The sequence below is a fragment of the Falco punctatus genome, assembly GCF_963210335.1.
Source record: "Falco punctatus genome assembly, chromosome: 1".
Taxonomy (NCBI): domain Eukaryota; kingdom Metazoa; phylum Chordata; class Aves; order Falconiformes; family Falconidae; genus Falco; species Falco punctatus.
In genome coordinates this window covers 16,641,093-16,657,044 of record NC_137580.1, presented here as the reverse complement: position 1 = coordinate 16,657,044, position 15,952 = coordinate 16,641,093, and the positions used below count along the sequence as shown (strand labels likewise).

At 50.3% G+C, this 15,952-nt stretch overlaps 1 protein-coding gene across 1 annotated transcript in view; it reads left to right on the top strand.

The window, feature by feature from the left end:
* CDS1 (CDP-diacylglycerol synthase 1) overlaps positions 1-15,952 on the top strand; it is a 223,687-nt gene that overhangs the window by 141,526 nt on the left and 66,209 nt on the right. The window lies entirely within an intron of this gene.

Here is a 15,952-nt window from a genome sequence, read left to right as displayed (position 1 = left end):
AGAACAGGCAAACCAAAAGAAGCACCACTGCGACTAGTTTCATATTTTCTAGTGCATGAATCGTGAGGCTGGGTTACCCTCCCTGCCCTGCGCTCATCACCGCAAGGCTCAGCGGCTCCGTCTGTTCAGAGCCCCAGCCGGCTTGTGGATGAGCCTCACTGAAGGCAAGGGAACTGTAGTAATCTGTTATTTGAATCTGGCCCTAAAGGTTTGGGTGCCATGAATTTTGGCACCACATGCCATAAAGCCCATAGAAGTGATGCTAAGCTGGAATTTTCTCTAGTGAGATCATAATTCTTTTATGCAAAGCAGGGACATTAGCGAATGTTCTGATTGCATCCCTATGCGCCTGGCCAGAACTGTCCAAACTGATGGAAAACGCTGGAGTCAGTACTGGAAACAGCTGATCGTAAGCGCAGACAAAAGTGAGCAGACATTTCCCCTGGTGCTGCTAACCAGTGCTGCCCTTGGAGGCAGCCTGCCCGTGGACAAGCCGGACAACGTCCCCTGGGTTCTAACCTAACTGGGGCGAGCCACGAAGTGCAAACACTGATCCCAACCTGCCTGCAAGAGTGCCAGCACTTTTAGGTCTACCACATAAGGCTAAAAATCTGCAGGTGCTCCTCAGTCCTCCCTGGCAGGACTTCACCTTCTTCCCAAGCCCCCTCTAGAAACAGCCACAACAGAGAAGCTGCTCAAACAACCGGCTGCTCCCAGGAACGCCAAAGCCTGGCCTCGATCCACTGCAGCGTGTGACAGGTCCTTCAGGAGGATGCAGGCATCCTACCTTTCACGTTAAAAATCCTGGAATAAAAGGTTGCATAGGAGCAGGCCTGTGTGTTAGGTAACTTGGGACCATGGGGTTTTCTTTGCCAACCCCTGACACTCTCCCAGGTTTCATTTCCTAGGTGTAGGGCATTGGCCTTCAGTCCTGTGAAAGTTGCATTCTTCTCTTATCTTCTTAGCAATATTCCCTGCGGTGTACATGACACCAAGAAAAAGAATGTGTGAAATAATGGCACCCTGTAGGTTATCAGACCTGGGAACGGGGCCGGTTTATTTGCAGTGCGGACCATTTAACTCTCTAATGCTTACATTTACAGAGGCTGAGGAAAGCATGTTCGAAACATACACAAAGTATTAGCGTGTGACCCTTGTATGACCACACGTGGAAATAATGTTTGAGCTTCAAGGGCATCAGCGAATTAAATGCTGTTTAATATTTGACCGAATATATTGAGGAAGGCTCTGTCAATAAATTAATCTGTCGGTTGTGAAGCTAAGCTGTGTTGCATGGATTTATTTCGGCACATACACGCAATATTCAGACGGAAACGATATAAAGTATGCATTGTTTTAGCTTCGTAGCCTGGAAATGAACCACTCAATGCAGCTTGGTTTAACAGTTGGGAAATGAGTATTTGTTTACGTTGTGCAGGCAGCAGAGGAATACACAATATTTCCAGCAAGACCTCTGACTCGCCTCCTCCTGTAAGCAGGGTTTGAAAAGAGGGTTTGAAGAGCATACTTGCACACGCACAACTTTGAAACCATTGCGTTTAACCTTATTTCATATACGTGCATCTACCTCAGCCATAACATGATACCCATTACCTATTGCAGGAGGTATTTTTACAGTTAAAAGCTGATATTTGCAAAGTGCTTTGGGGTCTGAGTTGGACCTGGTGTCTTGGTTTGGGATGAGTACGGCAACCTTGCACATGGCACTAACCTGTGTTCAACCAGCTATTTCTACTGCGCTTGCTAATTATTTCCTGATTTTTTTCCCCTTTGTTTCTTGTGCATATATGTATGTAGGTATGTATATGTGAATGTAAATCTCTTTGTTAGCATACAAATGCACATGTGCATAAGCACACACATATAGTTTCTGTTGTACATAAGATACATTTCATTATTTCTGTGCATATATGGGAAAATACATGTAAGAATAATGAAATGCACTAATTAGTACTTATGTTTCTTCACAAAAGTACAGCACCTATATTATATCCGGGTGGCATTTCAGCTATACCTAAGGATAGGTAACCCTTAACTGGCAGGTCTCTGAAAAATCATTATGCTGCTTTTACTAGGGGCACCTGAGCGGTGCTGGGCCACAAAGCCACTGTGCTGGGTCCAGCTGCACTGCCCACGAGCACCTCTCTGGTCCATGTGTCCAGGTCGTTCCTGGGGAAAAGGTGGTGCAGGGAGCGATGCTGCATCCCAGAGCCTCACACCCTGGCCTGGACTCCGGAGTTGGGCAGAGGGTTTCCAGCAGCACTGAAGAACTGGGAAGGCTGTGGTTTGCATCAAGACCCAGACGTTCTTAAAAATATTTCCCTTAGCTCCTTAGATCCTGTAAAAGTTAGAAGGAGAATCTTTGCTTGTTTGCAGTCACTCGTTGTCGCTGAGCAGGGGGGTGGTTGTTTAAGTCTGCGAGTTTGTTCTCATGGAAGGTCACATGTTGGAAGCTCGGGCTGGCTGGAGACTGGCACCGCCAAATTTCCCAATACCATCCCTCCAGTGTGCCCCTCAGTGTCCTCCTTGTAGGAAAGCAGAAGGAGTTAAGCAGATGCCAAACTCCAGTAGGCATCGGTGTTTTTCTGAAAGAAAACTTTGTTGGATGGGTGCCACGGGAATTCAGACCTATTTCAGGAGCAAAGCTGGAGGCAGATGCGCTGATTTAACGCATCTGCCTCCATTTCTGATTTGGCTTGAGGAAAACACCTGTTCCTGTGCTAAGGATCACGTGTCCCATAAAAGTCACTCTTGCAGCAAGACATGCAAATCGTGGTTGTATGCATCAGCACATAGCATCATTTTCAGACAGTTAGGGTCTCTAAGAACCCTGGTCGAAGCTGGATTTGACCTTTAAAACCCAGAAATACAGTTTCCACGAGTATAATTCTTCTTATTCTTAAACTGTTCCCATTGTAAATTATAGGGCTAACAGCTGGCTTCCAATGAAGTCAACTATTAATTGTATGTTCACTACCCTGCCTTGTGTAAATCAATATGAGAAATGAGCAGTCTCCTACTATACAGCGCAGACAGACACTCTACACAGGGAAGTAATTTAAGGGTTGATGTCAGCTTGCTTGGAAAGGCTTCTTTACTGCAAACAAGACAATGGAAAAACCTTATTCTAGGGAAAGCTCCCCTTAGTCCTTGTAGGTGCCAACAGAAAAATCCTGTGGCTCTGGCAGTGAAACACAACTGGTGCCATCATTCTGGCACAAATATTGGTACCGAGACAAATTATTGTCTAAATGAGCTGATTTTGCTAGCTGTAGATGATGTGCTATATAACCAGATTATACCCGTGAATTGAGGTAGAAGTTTTTGAGGATTTTACAGCTTGGTGGTTTTTTTTTTCCCCTCATTTCCTTACTTCACTATTCACATTGAACTAGTGAAGTTAGTGGGATTATTTCAGTTCTCACCCCATGTGCCTCAAATCAGGATGTGACACACTTTGTGCCTGAATATGTGTTAGAAAAATGAAAGAATTGCCTTGATTGTCTGGTAGAGCTTGAAAGTGGCAATCGCTAGCCCTGCTGCCAGCTGTCTTACTGAAGAGCTGAGCATCCCTTCCTGGGCTGCTAGTGCGGCATAGTTATTTCCCATGTGCACTGGCAATGAAAGAACTAACTGTTAATTGAATGGCAAAAAAGTCTATTTCAGGCTTTTTTCCTGAATGAGCAGAAACCATAAGTCACGATTCTGGTTGTGTTCGTTTGGCTGTTTGGTGGGAGCAAGCAGACCCTGGCTGTCAGAGCCCTGAGCTGTTCCAGTCCTGCTCCAGGGCCCCACAGGGAGACTTGCTGCCCTGCCCTCAGGGACGTGTGGTGGTCTCACAAGCTGACCTCCTGTTTTCCCTAAATTTAATTTGCAGCCCCCATGTAAAATCTCAGAGAGCTAATGCTCAGGAGTCAACGGTTATTTCTGTCAGCTAGGACCTGCCCAATCCACTTTGTCAGTTCAAGGAGAAAGAAAATATAAGAAAACTATCAAGTTTTAAGTGAAGCATTGTGAAGTAGCAGAGCATAACTGCACAAACCTTGTTTTCAGCAGTAGATTGGATTATCTGTATATTGTACCATAAATGGGTTAGGAGTACAAGCAGGAGATGCCCTAATCTTTTTTTTATCTTTCTTTCTCTGCCTTTTTTTTTTTCCTGTGGAACTCATGTGTCAGGAAATCTTTGACAAACATTATTTCCATACTTAAATTGAGCAATGAATTGAAACTGGCAAAGGAAAGGGGAAGAGAATATATTCTATAGCTGTGTCTTTTAAATTGCTTTAGCTATTGATAGTTTTGTCCCATGCTAAATGCAATTTCAACAATATAGGAAGCACAGACTGAAAAACTGAGCTCTAATTAAATCAGTAACGTTTCATTATTTCATGTGAACAATGCAAGTCTAAAGTGATCTTTCCACAGAAAAATTAAATCAAGTTCCATGTGAAAGTCTGTCATTTCAAATGTATTTCACGTCCAGTGTTCATAACAAGTTTGGGTTGCACAGAAGAGGACTGTTAGCTGTGACAAGTCCCCCAGAAACAGCATTCCCACCTCTCCTTCCCACCAGCACCCACCGTGGAGCTCAAGACCTCCTCGGGCTTTCCAAACACAGCACCAGAATAATATCTTATGGATACAAGGGTGATTTCCCTGTAAGAGACGTAATTACAGCCTCTGCTACATTAAAGAATAGGTCTCTTTGGATGTTTAGTTAGAATGGAACATATTTAAAAGCTGCTGGCTTATTGTGAAATTCAGCCTACAGCATCCAAACCTACCGTCGAGCCACAGGAAGACCCACACCTCAAGCTTCTGTTGCAGTTTGTGAAGACAAACTGTCCCATGAGCTGTGACATGCAGGTGTCCCCCTTCAGTGTCAGACACCTTGCTGGTGGGGCAGTGATGACCCTTCAGGAGTGTGTCCCAGCTGCTGAGCACCAGTAGCCCCCAGCTGGTGCCAGGCTCTTGGGATGCTGGTGCACAGTGCTGGGGGCAGAGGGGTGTCCAACACTCCTGCGTGGCTCTCAAGCTCTCGGTCCAGTTGTGTTATCCTGTGTCATTAACATCATGCTGTGTGTAGGAGGTCATACTCATCCTCATCTGATGCAACCTCTCTGTGTGCTCCTGCAATATGGTTTTGTCATTAATATTTTATATAATCCTAGAGCGAAGAGGAATAATGTTTCCCATTGCTTCAGGTAACTTCCATTTCAAATCACGTCCCCCACATGGCATCCTACCACCTCTGTGGTGATGGTGGCATCTACACCTGCCCAGACCACGCGGTGGCTGTGCCCAGTAATCCCTACAAGGACTCCAGCGATGGCCCTGTGGAGGCTGCCACCTCTTCCACGACAGCCCCGACCAGCCTGTACGCGCCTGCCTTTCAGCCTTGAAGGGGAGAATTTCCCCCAGTAAGCTGATGCCATTTTTGACAGCAGCTTCAGAGATTTGTAGTAGCTGGCCGGGGAGGGAGCCCTGGCTGTAGGGGGGGTTCTGCCAGTCCTGCTGCGCTCTTATGTGGGACACATTTGTTTTTAAACTGGCTAAGAACAATTTGTATTCTTTAGCGCCTTTCATCTGAAAATTGGAACCGCCTGTGCCCATTGCATTTATTCTCTTTGCAAGTAACGCAGTTATCACTGTTACTGGTGCAGGAACAGAGCTGTGGTAGCAAGGCAGGCTGGCCAGGACAGCAGAGCCAGCAACCCCACGGCTGCCCTGCTCCTCACTCTTCCATCAACAGAGCGCATGCACACAAATGGGGGAAGGCGGGGGGAAATACAGTGAAACTACAGGGGGAAAACTGCAGTGAAAACCATAAAGGTACATTAAGAAACTTCAGTGGTCGGGTCCCAAAGTCACCCAAGCACACTTGCCTTGTTAATCCGCAATTTGTGATTCTGAAGAAAAAAGGCGACAGCAACGATAAAGAAGGGGGAGTTCACAATTCACAAACCAATTTGTGTTGTTTCTGCAACACTGCAAAAGTGCAACTCATGAATATGCTGATGAAATTGCAATGAGAGTTTTGGCACCGTTTCATCACCTCAACTAGATTAGGAAGCAATCACACTATGGGTTTACACATCTTTGGGAACTGCTGGGGGCAGGGGGGAGGGAAAAATAGATCTGCAATATTTATAATTCGACAAAAATTGCACTGGCTCGACCATAAAATAACAATAATGATTGTGAATGGGTACGAAATGGCTTCTGGGTTAGCCAAAAGGCTCACTGTTAAGACCACTCACCATGATGCTATATTGGTATGAAAGTCTCTTCCCGCAGGGGAAAAGTCTGTGCCTAGAGGTGCGTGGTGCTGTGTGCCTGGGTTGAGTCCCATCCTAGAGCAAGGGAGCTAGAAGAGCATATGCAAGAGAGCAGGACCACGAAACAGTCCCGCTCGGCTCATCTTTCTCTTGGATAAGGGAGCAGCAAAACAGCGATAGAGGGAGGGTCTGTATCCCCATCAGCTGGGGCAGGAGAGCAGCAGCCAGGCAGGGGTGGGATTAAGATGCAGTGGAGTGTTTTGGACATTGCTTCTTCAAAGAAGTTTTTAGGTTAGACTTCTACTGTCACTGATTTGCGTGGGGCAGTACGAGGTATCTGGATTGGGAGGGATCTGTGGAGTTGGCCACCGTACTTGTTTCAGGAAACAAACTGTAGTGATAAAAAAAAATTACTAATCTCACAGTCCGGTTTTGTACATGGCATGTCCCAAAAGGGAAGTACATACAGGTTTTAAGCCCTTTCAGGAGGTAAAAGCTATGAGTTTCAGGAAAAGTCATCTCTGGATAAACGGTCTACATGGAAGAGTACAACTTCTGCCCTGTTATTACTCAGCCTCTTTCAGGTATGATGCATTCATGTAAAAAAAAAATGTAGACCAAGAGACAAAGATTAGAGTTGTATTTGGGTTGCACAATTAAACCCAGAAATAAACACTGCAGATATTGTAATAAAGCTCTGACACATTGCACCCACATGTAAAGTCTGTTTAGCAACTGAAGTAGGAATAGTCTTTAAGGTAACCTTGGTAGAAGCAAGTGGAGTCTCAGAAGGAAGCATGGATATAGAAATAAGCCCACAGATCAGATCCTCCTCGTTTGCTCCCATGAATAGTCCCGCTGTGCTAAAATTTTTCCTTGTGCCATTTCAGGTGAAATGGGAAATGCAAAAGTCGCATTTCCCACCGCAACCTTCTGGAGTTTTATGCTAGCCTCTCCTCAGCCTCTCTTCTTGCTTTTTTATGGGCAGTCATAAACTCTCAGTGGAGTTGATCCCATAATTACCCTAACTCTTTTATTGCTGTAGCATGCATGAGCCAGGTAAGAAAGACACAGATTTTGGGCCACTTTTTTTAAGTCTTACTGCCTGCAGCTGTCACCGTGATTAGAGAACATGCAGAATGGGATGGCACTGATTTATATGGAACGAGGATTTTTCCCCAGAAACTTCTACAGTGGCATTTTCAGAAGTGACGGCTAGTTTAAAAGAAACTTGAGAAACTGGGAGGCACAGAACCCAGGGCCACTCATGGAAACGTGCATCTGGTTTTTAAGGTTATCTGTGCTCCGATTTGTTCGGGGTTTTACACGTACAGCCCAGTGCTATAAAACCAAATGGCATTGCCTCAAACACACTGATGTCACGCGGGAAGAGGGGAAAGAAATTCCTCAAAACTGATAGAGGAGAAGCTAACGATGGATGCAAAAGGGTGTAAGGTAGCATAATTCATTCTAAGAGCCATCTACCCATTTGATACCTGGTAGGTATCTGGGATATCTAATAGTATCACCCTTGCTGGTTTATTTACTAACCATCATAGTTATTCTTTTCATTACCTCCACAGTGTAATGGTTATTTTATGAAGGCTCATTAAATTTAATGAGACACCACCAAATTTTATGGCCTTCTAATAAAATGGGTAGGGGGAGCTGTTTTCTTTCTGATTCATGCAGCTCAAGAGTAGCTTAAATAGTCAGGTATTCAGCTGGGTTACGAGCAGGGCCCCTGACATTCTTTCTGGTGGTCTCCTTGGGGAATGTCCGCGATTAACAGCAATTCAAATAAAGATGCGTACAGGGATATGCCTAGATAGGTAAAGGTTTATTTTACATACATGTCTATTTTAAATATATATTTAATATACATGCATATATTAGACCTGGGAATTTTCTTTTTTTCCAATGGAAGACACAGTTCAGCCAGAACTAGAAAGATATTGTGGGAGTATCTGGTTAGGAACTTGTCAGGCCCAGACAGAACACACTCCAAGGTCCTCAGCAGGTGACCCAACAAAGCCAGGGTAGTTTCTCCTAGCAGAGAATCAGGTTAATGATTGCTCAGCTAATTCATTCATTTATTGCACAATTTTACATTACAGGTATTAATTTCATCAATTTTTTTTAGGGGGGGGGGGTCATCAGGGAGATTTTGGAGAACCTTGTACTGTGAAATAAATGCTTAAAACCAATAGAGAAACCAAGCGACAGCCTTCTATATGTGCCTCCTTGGGACGGGAGCAAACAGGTGGTCCATAGAGCTCCTCTTCCGAGGGTCCACTGCCTAGGAACTTCATATTGCTAAAAAAAAAATGAATACCAAAGTGAGCTTCTTGATAAGCTATGGCAACTGGGGAGGGAAAATCCAGTGAAGGTGCAATCTGTGTCTTGTGTCTGGATCACCTGCACTATAGGGAAAGTAGAAAGTGGGGCAAGTGCTTGTTGGAGTTACTCCGGTGGAAGTGTTAGGGAAGAAGGTGGCTGGCCCGTTCAGGAGCTAACCCTGCTGCGCAAAGGGGCTGCACACAGGCAGTGTGAGGCTGTGTGGGGAGTCTCGGGGTAAGATCTATTGCAGGGTCATGGGAGAAAAGTGCAAGGAAACAGTGATGTAGCATGCACAAGCCAGCAGCCTGCACCTAGAATAATACTGTTTTAATAAAGCAATACATTAAAAGTAGCAGGCAAAATCAAAAAATGCTACAAGAGCAAATCTCTCTCCTATTGGTGTTTTATGCTGTGGTCTGGAAGTTGTGTCTGAAATCACTGTATTGAGAAAACAAGAAAAAGAAGAGAGATAAATAGATTTGAACTTGGTGATTGTGTTGTAACTTCAGTAGCAGAACAACCCAATTTAGGAAGTGAAGGCTCTCTGAAAAACGTGTGGTGATGCAGCGTCACTGAATCCCAAGTGAACAGCCCAAGCAAACCAAACTCTCCCACGTAAAACTGATTGAATTATAAATAAATTATCCAAAAAATGAAGCCCTTTCATTGATCACAAGTAGCCTACAACCCAATCCTGATTTCAGTAGATGTCTTTGGCACCCAGAAGTATGTGGAGAAGGGGGTCTACTCAGGCTGTTCCCTTTGTGGGTGCCTCACCAGGTATTATTGCGCCATTCACGCTCCCTGCTGTTAAGATGAAGGTAACCTTAGTGACCAGGTGCTGCGAACCAGGAATCCACGTTTCCCGTTGTTCTGTCTGGCACATAAGTTCTCCAGCTCCCTCTCCTTCACTTCTTTCCCTCCGGTGACTTGCCTGGCATGCCGACACCTTGCTGTGTGTCCATATCTTTCAGCCCCGGGATGGCTTCCTTTTCCAGTGACTCCAGTCACACTCCCACGGCAAGTTAGAGTGGGAGGTTTAGGGCATGTCCAGCACTAGCAGTCTTGGGCAGTTGTTCTGACCAGGCTGATAGTACTGGTTAGATGGCTAAGGCAGACAGCTGTCCCTGTGTACCAGTGATTCATGCAATACCTGTAGCCTAATAATGAACACAAACCTTGATTTCTTGCCTGGTGTTATGGTGTGATTTTAAATGTTGAACTGGTCAGGAATTTTTATTACAAAACAGATTTTTGCTGGGAAAATATCTGTCAAGCCACATCTTTCCTCTAGAAACCATAATTTGGATTAAGCTCTCCCCTAGAAAATTTCTCCGGAGGAGATTGGAATTACACATCCAATTCCAGGAGACATGAGGGATAAGAGTTGTGTTTAGCTAGAGGCCCAGCAGCATGGGTATTTACCTAAAAGGAAGGGATGTCTGGCCTCTGCTCAGCTCTGGTGTAGTCACTGACTCAAAGCTGAACAGCTCCATCCAGAGAGAAGTCCACACCAGAGCAACCTGCAGCCCAGCAGCGGGGGGCTTGCTTGGGAGGAAGGAGACACAGGTAGAGGTCCTGGTTTTTCCTAAGAAGAGATCATCAGGCTTGAACTGGAGTCTCTCATCTCCACGGTCTTTTCTACACGGACTTTTTTTTTTTTTTTCGTAAATAAAGTCTTTAAAAAAAAAAAAATGGATTTGCCCTGGTGCGAAGTATTGTGAAAGCTCAGTAACACTTGCCAGATTGGAAACTCCTTACCCATTTGGTTCAGCACTCGTAAGTACAATCCCGTGATATTTTTCAAACGAGGCTTGTTGGCTTTGTGAGTTGGAATCTGAGTATCATTCCCAGGCAAGCACTTCACTGTCCACGAGTTCTGGTGGCTCCAGTGATGCCGCCTCCGCCGCGCACCTTGGGACACTGAGGTCAGTGTTCCTCAAAGCGGAGCAGAGCAATCCCGGGCGCTCTGAGAGGAACACCCAGATGCCCAACCCCACAAACGAAAAAAGAATTAAAACGGACCAAGGGCTGCATTTATGCCTCACCGGTGTAAAGCCAGAGGAGCTCCAGTAACTCGATTTGTGGAAGTGACAGCAAGATATCTTCCCTGATATATACCCTATAGCCTTATCATAAAGGGAGCAGTTAAGAGGTATATAAAAAAACCTGTCCGTCCTCGTTAGAGTAAAGTCGAGTGTAGTCTATTCTTGCTTTAATGCAGTGATCTAATTAACCTTTAGCCAGAATTAAAATGACCTTGAATTGGCCTCGTGACCTCCAATGCTTAATGTTGTTAACTTTAAACAAGCTTTTTGGGGTGGTCAGGAGCAGCATCTGTTAAAATGGGCAAAAGGTCGAATCTATTTACTTAAATACACCCCCTGCATGCACTGCTGCTGGATGTGCTGCCTACGGTTTTAAGTGGGATAGGGGATGGAGCCGTGAGGATAAAGGGCAGCCGATCTGTGAGAAACGGTGCGGGGAGGATGAAACATTGCTCTGAAGATGCGCTTTCACCGTCTCGTTCTCCTTCCCCGGCAGTGAGCCTCTTCGGGTTTTCCTTTGGAGTTCCGGTGCGCGCAATGATGCGGCTCGGCGGGCTCCGCACGCGCCGTTGCAGCTTTCGCTCCCGCTGCCCCTCCGGGGGCAGGAGGTGCCCAGAGTGTCACCTTTGGGGCTAAGCCGTGTTTTTCCACAGGGATCCGGAAAATACTTGCTCGTGTGTAAAAAGTAGATGCCCTGTTGAATTCCCGGATCACACGGCGACTGGTGGAAATGACTTAAAAAAAAAATACACCGCCGAGGCAAAGAATTTCGAAGGCAATATATAATAATCAGATGGAAACACCCTGCTCAGACGTGCCCTGGGGCCGGCGTGCAGGCGCTGGGGCGCTCTGTGCGGGAGTCGTTTTTGCGCTCGCCGGCCGCAGCCCTGCCGGGGCCCGCAGCCGCAGCTCTGGCGGGGGACCCCGCACCGCAACCCCGGCAGCGCAGCGCGCCCTTGGGTGCCCCGCCGGCTGCGGGCACCGGCCGCGGTGCCGGTGTCGCTAGCGCTGTGACCGCCGCTAGCGCCGTCTGCGTTGCTGCTGCCGTCCCGGCTCCAGGCGCGTTTTTCCAGGCTGCTCCTTCCTTTTCCTGCGCGAAGCCGGACCTCCAACGCCGGCTGTTTGTAGTACATTAACATCTGCAATGTGGCGATTATTTTGCATAATCGATACCATCAAGTTCCTTTTCTGGGGGACCCTCGTGTTTATTTACATTTATTCCGCACACGTCAGTTTCCATCAGGAGCAAAACCGATTTTCTTGTCCTGCACCTCCTCCCGGGATAACCTTAACTCACCGTAAATCTACCGGCGCTGCCGCCGCCGGGAGCCCGAGCTGCCGGTGCCGCCGTGGCGGGGCAGCGCCCGGCTCCGCCGCTGTAGAACCGGCCTCGAGGGCAGCGGGGCTGGGAGGGAGCAGGGCACCTCTGCTATTAATTGTTGTTATTGTTGTTATTATTATTTATTTTTATTTATTTTGCCGGCAGTTTCTGTTTATGGCGTGATGCATTTGAGCCCAAACACATTAGGTGCATTATTCATTGGGTACATTTGTCAGAACATGCATGTGTATAAAGAACTAATGATCCATATTAAATTAATGACGCTATAAAAAAGAAAAATACCCCATACATGCAGTTTATGACGGCAACTCCCGACTTTGATAAACCATAGAAAAGACCTAATCAGATGAAGCATTGGACTGTTCCGTCTCCAAAATTACATTTCTCGAAATGTGCTTGTACACAATGTTGGTTTTATTAAAACAAATTAATTCAGTCATTAAGGAATCATACGGCAAGTGTCTCATAAGTCAGGACCTCCAGTGTAACAAATTGATTAAATGACTGTGTAATAGTCTCTTTAAACAAATCTAGTGTAACAAGTTAATAGATCTGCTCAATTACCATGCTGGGGTGATGAGGATGTGGGCAACTCTCTCATTAAATCCGGGATAGCGGGGGGGGGGGGGGCGGGGGGAGGGGCGCGGGTTGTGCGGCGCGGAGGTGCCGGGGCGGTGGGGCCGGGCTGCGCTCCCGCAGCTCCCGCGGGGAAGGGGCCGGGGCCGGGCGGGGATGGCTCCGGGATCCAGGATCCGGGCAGGGCCACCCCGCCATCGCCCCAGGGCTCCTCCTGACACCCCAGAGCCGGGGGCGCCGGAGAAAAATCTATTACCCCGCTGCCATTTTGTTAAGTGTTTGCTCCCCGTTGTGACCCTGCCACTTTATCTGTTGATTTTTATTTTCTGAGTGCATGTTGCCCATATGTTACTCTAATAGTTGCTATAATTCTTGAGCAATAGGGCTCGTATTTTACTGAGCTGAATTAAAAAGAATGCACTTTAATAAAAAACCCGAGCAATACACTAATGGCTTGACATTGATGTATTTGCATAAAGATGAATTATATGGGCTCGCTTGACACGACTTTTAATAAATGATCGAGGACGTTATTACAGGGATGCACTTGGGTGTGCGGCAGCGGGTGATTGCCGCAGGGCCAGCGCCAGGCGCTGCCCGCAGCCCGCCGGCCCCGCAAAGCAGCGCCAGGAGCCACCCGCAGCCCCGGGCCGCTGGGCAGCGGTGAAACCCGCAGGGGATGCGGAGCGGTGCGGCAGCCCTCGCCGCTGTGGTATAGATAACGTTGTTCCTATAGATGGTGTTTGCCGGGGCGCGTAGCCGCGGGTGCGGGTGCGGTGCGGGGTGCCCGTCGCTCCCTGCGGCAGTGCCGCCTCCAGCTCCCCGGCAGATGTTTGCGTCCCTCCCGGAGACTTGTAACCGCTGTTCGAGACAGCTGGTAAACGCTGCTAGAAACATGTATCTGGAAAATACCTATCGGTGCAGAAGGTAAAGGCGGAGCCGCAATTAGGAGGGAGCAGTTCATCTTGCTTCGTAATTTGCGTGCAGCGACGCCGGCTCTGAACGCGGGATAACTTTGCCGGCGCCGGTGTCTCGCTCTCGGCGGCCTCCATACGGGAAGGGAACCGGGGGGCCGGGGGGCGGGGAGGGGCGGGCCGGGGTTGAAAGCCCACCACCCGCATTTGAACCCCTCGTTTCTCTAGGATGCGGGACGACTCGTGTCCCGAGGGAGGGGGTGTAGGAAAGCAAAGCCCGGGGCGGCTGGCACGGATAGAACGAAAAGTCCTGCAGCAAACGGCATCCCGGCGGCAAACGGCGGGAGAGCGGGGGCAAAACCGGCGCGTGCTCGCTGTGGGAAGCGTTGCCAATTAACAGCACTGAGAAGTGATGAATGATAACGGCATTTCAGGAGCTCGGAACAGGCGTGAGGGGCAGGGTGCGAGAGGTCAACACTCGCTGAACCGGCCGGGCTGCCCCGACGGGGCTGGCGGTGTGGGCATCCCCTTGGCAGGGGGCAGGCATTGCCTCGCCTGCTGCCTGCGCTGGGGGGGAGTTGCTGCCGGGATTAAAGAGTCCGGAGGCCTGGGAGTTGTGACGGCGCTGGCGTAGGGCCTGTCAGGGGCCGGGTGCCGGTGGCACACAGACCACGACACCCACACCACCCCCACGCACGTGCCCCGAGGCCAGCGGCCACTTCGTTACCCCGCGAGGGGAGAGCCCGGGCTTCCCTTGCAACCCGCCTGCCCCGGCGGGCTGCCGGCCTCGGGGCCCTGCGGCACGGCGGTGCGGATCCCGCTCGCTCACGTCCGTATGTCCCGCATCCATATGCATGTCTCCCGCGGGCAGCAGCTGCCGGCCGGGAGCGGGGTACGGGTGGCGGGGCTGGCCCCCGGCCCCCTTTTCCCTCCCCGTGCCTTCTCCGCCCCCCTCCCCCCCCGAAGCCCCTCGGTGCCGACGGCTGTTGCGGAGCGGGGACCTGCTCCCGGTGTCTTTCCGCGGGCAAAAAAGTTTCCTCCGCCCGCAGCGGTGCTCGGTGGGGCTGGGGAGGGACCGCAGCGGGTCCCCGTCGCGAAGTGCCGCGGCAAAGCAGGGGCGGTGGGAAAGCAGGGAGGATGGATGCGTTCGGCACGCTGGGATTGCGGGGCCGGGAATTGCTCCCTGCGCGCTACAGAAGGCACGTGGCAGGGAGCGCAGCAGGGTAAAGCCAGGAACAGCCGCCTGTATTTCCCCCGGGGCGGGGAATCCGCACCCGTGCGCGGAAAGGAGCGGGGTTTAACCCCAAGGGCTCTATTACAGAAAGAAAGGAAAACGAAAAGCTGTTGTCGGGGGCCGGGGGGGCGGAAATATCTGAAAGGAGTTGCGGGGATCAGCCCGCGGTGGCCGCTCAGCGCTCAGCCCGGGACCGCCCGCCTCGCTGCGCGTCCGCGCAGCCGCCGCCCGCCGCTGTCCACGAGTGTGCGCGGCCGCCCGCTCCCCGCGGGGGTGCCGGGCCCCGGCGCAGGGCGACACGGCGGCGCGGTGCTGTGGTAGTGTCGCTGTCCCTGAGTTTGTACCGTCACGCCGCGAACCCCCGCGTGTGCGGAGGGTCGACCCGACCCCGCGGCTGATCTGGGCCGGGCCCCGCGCCCGGGGGAGCTCCGCGCCCCGTCCATCTCGCTGGCATTTTGCGTCCTGATTGCCCGCTGCGATGTCCGTGGCAGCGATCCCGCGGTCAGTTGTTGGATCTCCTCCTAAAAAGTTCTCTCCTTGGAGGAAAGGCAGGCTGCGCCGAGCCGTGGTTGGTTTTCAAAACCTGCCCCGCAAAGGGGGGGCCGCTGAGATCATGTGAATAACCTGCTCTTTTCTCCAGCGCCCCGGACAAAACCGGCCTAACCGAGCGATCAGAGCCGGGCTTTCTTCCCTGCGATTCCACTTGGACCGTGCCAACTTCAACCGGTGGCCAGCTGGGTCTCTGTGCAGAAGTAAATTAACTGGAAAACCTCAGGCGGTGCTGCAGTCAACTGGAAAAGGGGACGGGGGGCGCCGGGGCGGGCGGCGCTCACGGCAGCCCGGGGGCGCACGGGTGGGCGCCGGGACCCGCCGGGCGGCGGATCGGCCGCCGGTGAAAGGCGCTGCGGGGGTGCTGGCGGCCACAGCCCGGCGGGGACCCCCGGCCGGGCGCTGCCACCGGGCCGGGCTCCGCCGCCACCGGGCCGGGCTCAAGCCGGCAGCGGGCGGTCCCTGCCCAGGCAGTCCGGGCCTCGCCATGTTTTCATTTCTTTCCCATGGCCCCGCCAAACCCACGGGGAAATCGTAACGGCGAGAGCCGGCAGGGTCGAGACGGCAACTCTGCAAACCGCCCGGCCTTTCCCGTCCTGCCGTCACAACGCGCCGGGACAGATGGGGGGGGGCCGGTGGGCGATGGG